Source organism: Tenrec ecaudatus, chromosome 9 (genome assembly GCF_050624435.1).
Source record: "Tenrec ecaudatus isolate mTenEca1 chromosome 9, mTenEca1.hap1, whole genome shotgun sequence".
Classification (NCBI taxonomy): Eukaryota; Metazoa; Chordata; class Mammalia; order Afrosoricida; family Tenrecidae; genus Tenrec; species Tenrec ecaudatus.
The window spans coordinates 152,086,102-152,094,594 of NC_134538.1; the positions used below are offsets into that span (position 1 = coordinate 152,086,102).

General features: G+C 49.1%; 1 pseudogene; it reads right to left on the minus strand.

The window, feature by feature from the left end:
* Nucleotides 1-1,311: 1,311 nt before the first annotated feature.
* On the minus strand, nucleotides 1,312-2,070 carry LOC142456583 (ubiquitin-conjugating enzyme E2 N pseudogene; annotated as a pseudogene).
* Between the last annotated feature and the right edge of the window lie 6,423 nt (nucleotides 2,071-8,493).

Genomic DNA, 8,493 nt, shown 5'->3' on the forward strand with positions numbered 1-8,493 from the left:
GCTGGCTCCATCAGTGTGGCTCCACGTGGCTTGTCAACAGGAATATCTCACAGGGAAAAGAAGCAGGGAGGCTGTCTTTCAGGGAGCTATTTATCTCCTTCATGCCTCCAAATGAGGTCATCAGGCTGTGACCTGATTTTCAGGCTAGACTCCGCACCACTCCGCAAGTTGACACCAGATGACGTAACTACCCCAATAGGAGTAGCAGTGTCAGGCAGTTCACCCAGACCCCTACGGCTGTCAACTTGATAACTAGCATACAGCGCTTACTTAGTGCAGCTCCTTTCCGACAGACTCCAGACCTGCCCCTACTCAGGTAGTGAGGTTAGTGTCTACACTTGTAGCATTCTCATGTCACCACCTGTATCTCTACTGGGGTACCCCAGAACTCCTAAATGAGGATGCTTTCATAATTAGCATACCGGAAACGCTCTTCTTTTGTGCTGTAAAGTTCTACTGGTTTTGTATGTGTTACAACATAACACAGAATCATCTTGTTGTTGTTGTCAACTTTGACTCCCAATGACCCCGTGGAGCAGAGTGGCACTGGCCTATCAGGTTCTCCTGGTTTACTAACCGGTAATCTTCACTATTGCAGTCGCCTAGTGTTTCTCCCATGGAGTCACGGCAGGCTGGAACCCCCGGTGTTGTGGTTAGTAGCCGAGAGCGTCTCTACTGCAGCCCCAGGGCCCAGCAGGATACTTTTGCCACCCTAAGAGCCTCCTGTGCCTTACCCATCGTCACCCCTTCTCTCCCCTGAACCCTTAGAAGTCACCGACCGTTGAGCCGACCCTCTGGCTTTGCCTTTTCCAGAAAGTCACGTAACAGAAATCCCACAGCCTTTCCATGCACTTTCTCGTTATAACCTTTCTTCTTTTTTTTTTTTTAGAATAACAAAAAATATTTTACTAAAACATAAGATTTACAGAAGTTTCCAGACAAGCCATACAAAATGGTCACAAGCCTTTTTTTGAAGTGAGGAGTCCACACTTGACTGCAAAGTCACAATGGTATTAGTGAGGGCTGTGATGTTTAATGTTCCCATTTTGGTTCAAATAATCCAGCTTGTCCAACTACAGTGTCTAAATAAAGTTAGACTTGGCTAGAGGGTATATTCTAAAGAACAACTGGTTAGCTGCTTTTAACCAATGCAATTAGATCACCGGAAAGGGGGGGAAAGGAGCCCATAAATTTAAAACTACCTCTCCCACCTCAAAATAAAAAAATAAAGAAAAACATCCACACCCCTGCAGCTAACCCTGACAACTACCTTCATTCACAGTGCTTTATACTTAGACCATGATGGGGGAGGAAATGGGTAAAAGCAGAGGGGCCACTGCTTTTCCACAGTTAACAACAATCCAGATGATACTTCTAGCCTCTGCTCATGCTTTACAACAGTGAATCAGGACAACACAGATTTGCGAATGTGCATTTAATCACCAAAAGACTGAAGATGTCTGGGCTTTTATTCAGTAATGGTTCTAAGACTGTGTCCATTAAATGCAAACAAAACAAGGAAGAAGTCTTGGCAGAACAGGAGAAGTGATGCACACTTGATGATCAGATCGACTTAAATATTATTCATGGCATATAGTCTAGTCCATGCTCTAGCTGTTTCTATGGCTTGGGCTTCGTTGGTCTTCCACTGCTCAGCTACATCATTTGCTAATGGATCATCTGGATTGGGAGCACTTAACAAAGCCTGGGTCGACAGCAGAACTGTGCGGATCTGCAGTGCTGGGGACCACTTATCTTTCAAAATATCTAAACATATTCTTCCCAACTTGTCTACATTAGGGTGATAAATTTTGGTCATGAAACGTACTTTAGGAGCTGCCATTGGGTATTCTTCTGGAAGGAATAGTTCAAGTTTAAAAGTCCCTCCCTCAAAGGGGGAATCCTGGGGGCCAGCAATGACCACATGAAAATAACGGGCGTTGCTCTCATCTGGTTCTGCTTTAATGCCAGGAACTGGTTCTGCCAGCAAACGCTGGGTTTCCTTGATAATCCTGCGGGGCAGCCCGGCCATCTTGTCAGATCCGGCGTTCGGCCTCGGGTCTCATCTCCGGCTCTCTCGTTATAACCTTTCTGTTGCACTTTTTGGTCAACGTTGATGGAGACAAGTCGTTTCCCACAGAGAGTGCCCCGTGGCATCGGGGCATTCCCCGCTCTGCACCAGCACCCCCATTTCCTCCACGGGGTCTCATTTTGCTTTGTTGGCCTGTTCTCCCCCTGCTGCCCACTCATCTCTGCTTTTGAGTCAGCATTGTCCCTCTTGTCTCCTGGAAGCGATGGCTCTGGACAGCCGTGCCTCTCGGGCGTTACTGCTTCTTGCACGGGCCTGTCTACTGTGTGAGTGCTAGGGGGTCTCCAGCAATGCCTTCAGGTCACGCAGCCTTGGAGACTTGTCAAGATGCATTGGACTCCCCTCCATCCCGTCTTATTTTCAGTGACTGCACGATTCTTTTCCTCACTTAGCAATGAGACATTGTGTGACCGGGATGACCATTCGTTTGTCCACTCACCTCTGGAAGGACATCTTGGCTGCTTCCGGGTCTGGGTACTGACAAATGAAGCTGCTATAAACACTTGCATGCAGACATAAGTTTTCAGGTCAATTGGGTAAGTATTTAGGGGCACAATGGTTGGGTCGTATGGCAGGACTGTGCTTGGCTTTGTACGAACCCGCCAGACTGTCCTCCCAAGGGACTGTGCCACCTTTCAGTGCCACCCGAAATGTAGGGTGGGACTTCCTGCTTAACTCCCATCAGGTCTCCCTCATCAGAATGAAGCCTCCTGCCAACCCTGACTACTCCAGAGGACAGGATTTCTATAAGAAGAGGTGAGGAAGAAGGCACAAGACATTAGGATCTGCCATGCCTCGGCTCTAACGACCATCAGCTGCCAAAGGACTCTTGGACCCGCAATAGTTTTGCCATGAGTGGACGATGCTAACGCCCTGGAGTCCTAAGGAAAGACAGACAGAGGACACGAGGCCACTTGAAACGCCCACCACACGGTCAAGCGGTGACATCATGTCATCAGGAAGGAGCTAGTTTACCAAGCCACCCACCATAAGTCTATGTTTGCTGGGTCTCAAGATTTCTTCATGTGCATGTTGGTAATCGGGACAGATTACACCAAGATGAACGGGAAAGATGTGATAGGTGGATAGGTAGGAAGCTGGATGGGTAGACGGAGTCTGGTTGACTCCACCTCAGGGCAACCTTACACACAGCAGAACAAGATGTTGACGGGTCCTGCCTCACCCACACGATCGCCAGCATGTGCAAGTCTATCATCGTAGCTATAGGTTTTTGTTGATCTATACCTATCATATAATTCAATGATTCGATCATATCAAGAAGGGCCTCGCAGTCAGCATCACAGTCGAGTTTATAGCTTCTGTTTTAGACATTGACGTTCATTCCCCATTTCCCCTCCCGCTTCGTCCGTGGGTGTCCCCAGGTCACCGTCAATCCCATTATAATCTTCGTATTTCCATCAATCCCAGTTTCCCTGCACAGTTAGCTATACAAGACGAGGGCATAGACCAGCAGTTCTCAACCTGTGGGTCGCGACCCCCTTTCACAGGGGTCACCTAAGACCCTCAGAAAACACATATTTCTGATGGTTTCAGGAACTGAGACACTGCTCCTCTATCCATATCCAGGCAGGTCCGCCTACATGCAGATACGCCCACATACAATTACCCGCCATGAAGACTGTTACCCATGCTACACCATGCTTCAAGACAACATTTCATTTATTTGTCATTAGAAATAAATAGCTCACAATATATGATTACATATTGTTTTTGTGACTAATTACTATGTTTTGATTAGGTTCAATTTGTAAGAATGAAAATACACCCTGCATATCAGATATTTACACGATGATTCCTAAGAGTAGCAAATGACAGTGATGAAGTAGCAACAGAAATAATGTCATGGTTGGGGGGTGGTCACCACCACATGAGGAACTGTCTGAAAGGGTCGCGGCGTTAGGAAGGTTGAGAACCTCTGGCATAGGCGACCAACCATGAACCCTCCACAATGGCCATTCAATGCCAATAGAGAACTCAATCCAAGAGCAAGCAGAGTCGATTAGAAGTTCGCCTTGGCCCGTTAGGAGATCCTATTACACGATGTCACATTCCAGCCTGAGTGCAGCTGCGCAAATCCCCTGTACACTGCTCCCCGTCTGCGTTGAGGGTAACTGTCATTTGTAGCCAATGTGTACTGAGGAGTCACCAGAGGCTCTTCTCACGTAGTAACCCTGTAAATGAACTTGAGCTACCAGTGCCATCCAGAGCTTTCTGAAATCCAGGTATTTAGGAACTGGGAACCAGTACCATCCCCCATTCCAGGTTTGGATCTTATTATTAGCTACCTTTGGATCACACAGGTTGGCATGCATCCATCTCAACCAGCTCTCTCTTGCCCTCCCTGGCCCCCGACTTCACCAAACATGAGGTCCCTCTCCAGGGAGCAACCACCCCCTCGGGACACGGCCGTGCAAGCACACTGGACAATGCTCTGTTGTGCTCCAGGATGTTTGCATGGGCTGCTTTTCAGAAGTAGGTCGCCAGGCCTTTCTTCCTGTAAAGTTATGAGGGCTTGGGACATGGAACATTGGCCATTTCCCACCAGCTAATGGCAAAGCTCCATCGTGTCTTTCTCTGGGCTAGGCACAGTGTGAAGGTGGGTGCCAAGATTGCCAGCATAATGGAGGTGGCCAACAAGCAGGCAAATGGTCACGATGTAAGGCTCACCACACAAGGGCCGGACACACGTGGATTCTGATGATACAGCGGTGGAGAGGGAAGTGGCTGTTTCAACCGTCCCTGCACCTGAGCAAGCAGCCCAGTCACCCCGAGGACCCTTCACCGCTTTTCTAGCTTCTGCCAAGAGTACGGCAGACTTTGTTGCCGATGGGTTTGAAAGAGGGGTCGGCCTCCCTGGTGGCTTCACCTCCATTGTAGAAGGGAGGGTGGAGGGGGGCAAAGGCGGCAGCCCAGCGGTGGGGCAGCCCTGGGCAGAGAGAGGCAGTGTGGTTTATTACTGAGGCAGCCATATTCCCTTCTGCCCAGCTTCAACGTCTTTTGGAGAGAAGACAGCCCACATTTGAAGGACGCGCTGCATGCCCAGGATTGATGAGTCCACACGGCTGGCTGGGCTGGTGATTTCATAATTACGAAGCAGATTTTTTAGACAGAATGGCTACCCCAACTGTGTAATTAAGAGGATCATTAAGAGATGTTGCTGGGCTGTGCATCACCCTGGGGCTGGCGCGACCACATGGTTACAATGGAGACATGCAGCCAGCATCCATCAGAGGGGCATGGCTAATTAACGGAAACAAATATTTGCAATAACAAGTCTGATGTGTGGTACCCATGCACAAATGACTTGGAAAGAGAGAGAATCTTGAAAGAGGAAATATTGGGAAGACAGGTGTTAGGCCCCAGGTTAGAGACAGACCAGGAGGTTATTTGAAATTGGATGGCCTCAATACCGCTTAGTCGAATCCAACTGGAAGGCCCCAGTGAAGACTTCATTCCAGCCAGTATATTTGCCCCAGATTGGGCATGGATACGTTTAAGAAGTTCTGGAAATAAGCACAAGCAATTTGAGTTGGAAGCACAAAGCCCACTGGCCTCCAGTCAATGCCAACTCAAAACAAACCCAGACAGGGTCTCTGAGGCTGTAAATCCTCCTGAGGCTGTGGAACAGACAGCCTCATCTCTCTCCTGAGAAGCAGTTAGTGGTCTTGAACTGGCGACCTCGTGGCTAGCCATCCTGTGAGTCCCTGACAGCCCCACTGGGGCTCCTTCAGTTGGAAAATCGCATCTACGTGTGAGGTGAGAGTAAACAGATTTTTCAACTGAGCTACGAGTCTGCATAATACATGAATAAAGTCTTTTAAAATTATGAGAAAGTTGATGTTGTTTTTTTTTTAAGAATAGAAATGAGCTATGTTCCATCTTTTCTGAGTGCAGACAAAGAAGAAAGAAAGAAAATCCCACGATGGCAGAATGAGGCATTTCAACTAAGCTTAACGCATTTTGCTGTTCTAGATGCTGAAACAGGTGATTCTAAATGTAGATATTGATTGGATTCCCTTGTTTAGAGCTGCAGAGTGGCCCCCCTGTCCCAACACAGCCCACGTCTATGCCCTGCACAAATTGTAGTGTTTCTCCCTATTATTCCAGGCGAAAGCACAGAAAGCCAAGTCATCAACAAAGGAGCCAGCCTTCCGTGCTAAAGCCACTTGAGGTGGAGGTATGGACTGCCTGTCGTCTCGAGGACCTGCCAACCTAGGGACTGTGGACAGGGGTGATGATTTACCTTCTCCCTCAGTGCCTGCACTCTGCCTAGCACATAGAAGGTGCTCACGCAGTCTTATTACTAAGGCTTACCAGCAATCGAATTCTTACCGGGTCCATTTTGTACCCTGCAGATTGATTCAGACTCCTAGCATATACACAGCTCCTGGTACCGCTTCAAGTGGTTTTCATAACCCCTGGTCTAGAGCAGAGATGCCTGGGAGATGCAGTGACTGAGCCCTTGACTGCTCACCCAAAGGTCAGCAGTTCGAACCCACCAGCTGCTCTGTAGGGTGGCGAGGTGGCCATCTGCTTTTGTAAAGTTAGAGTCTTGGAGATCTCATGGAGTGGCTCTACCTTATAGGGTGGCTTCTGAGTTGCAGCCACATCTCAGCCTGAAGAACCACTCTCCCCAGAAACAGCATCCTAGGAGACACTGCTAGCGTCTCAATGATACTGAAACTCACTGCCATCAGGTCACTACTGGCAGTCCTATAGGACACGGGTCTGTGGCTGGTACTTTCCATTCGCTGCCCTTTTGGATCGCAGCGCTCAACGAGTCACCATTACGCCTTATCTCTGCACCTTGGACACCTGGTGGACACCTGGTAGGTGAAGCAGTCCACAAAAAGGTGACTTGTTGGCAAAGAGTAGCCCAGGGCAGGCTCCCTGGTGTGAGCGACCTGGTATATTTACAGGGAAATGAAAACCTGGTCGATGCACACAGGGGCTGTGCGGGAGGCTGCCTTCACAGGAGCTTGCCCACGTTGGAGGCCAATGTCCGGATCTGAAGCACGCCGTGTGTCCAGCTGCAGGTGTTCGATGCCAGGCCCGTGCCTCCCCCACGGTGGCGGTCGGCTGAGACCGATAGGCTGCTTCCTTGGAACGCAATTGCTGATCGAATCGGGTACAATGCGACTTAGAACTGTGCCCTTGTTGCTAAGGTGTTGAGAGAGCCCATTAGCTAAGCAAGCCAGCTCCCCTCCCGACCACTGACAGCTCGATGCAGGGTCGGGCGAGCAGCGCTCGCTGCAGTGCTGTGCTGCTCCCACGGAGAGCACACTGCTTGGCAGGCAGGGCACGTCTCGCTGCATTCTACATCTCCCAGCTTGCTGTAGCCTGTTAGGTTGCATCCCATCAACCTAAGCCATGATGGAAGCAAACACAGCCTGGGGTGACAGGGAGTACTTTGTAATGCATTGTAGCATTTAAATCGACACCAGCCCAGTCACACCCACGTTGGCCTGGGCCCTCGGTGCTTGTTATTTAGAGAAAGTGATCTAATGGGCAGGCCGGCTGGCGGAGGGCATCCGAGCATCGAGGGTGAGCATCTATGTCGCACACACCTGAGAGCCAGCGTTCACCCACCACACTGGGTGGTCGGAAAACTCCCGCGAATAGGGGACAGGGGAGCTGACAAAGGACAGAGCTGTTGGAATGAGAGTGGTGACTCCAGTCCACTGGGGGATGGGCCACAGCCTGTAAAGAGATCTTCTTCAATTGCTAATGCAGCTGGATAGGAAGAGCAAGCAATTTACACCGCTTATGCCTGGAATTGGGTAAAATGTATCCAATTTCAGCAATCTAGAGAGTTCTTGAAGCCCCGGTGGCATCATTCTTAGGCTTTGGGCTGTGATCCACAAAGTCAGCAGTTCAAAAGCACCAGCCACTCCCAAGGAGAAAGATGGGGCTTTCTGCTTCCATAAAGAGCTACAGTAATCTCGCAAACTCACCAGGGCAGCTAAGGGCAGCTCTGCCCTGTCCTAGGAGGCACTATGAGTTGGCATGGACTTAATGGCAATTAGGAAAGAGGTCTTGGGCAGCAGGTTTACCCAGTGCAACTTGGCTGGATTAACAACGGTTACCTTTAATCAGAATAATGGTCAATGACTTCCTTTGAGTTTGATTGTCTTTACTCTTCGAACTATAGATTTTTTATATAAGGCTTTTCGGAAACACTATAATGAATGATAGGAGAACTTGATGCCAGAATTCTACAGGCTTCTCTTCCATTTGTGAAGGGGACCAAGAAACATTCCTTATAGCCACAGGAACTTTGAAAGTTTTCAGAACTCAAACCCAATGAGCATCTTTGGAGCAGAGAGTGGACAGAATCAGAGCTAACACAAAGAGTCTGTGTTAGTCAGGGTCACTAGAGAAAC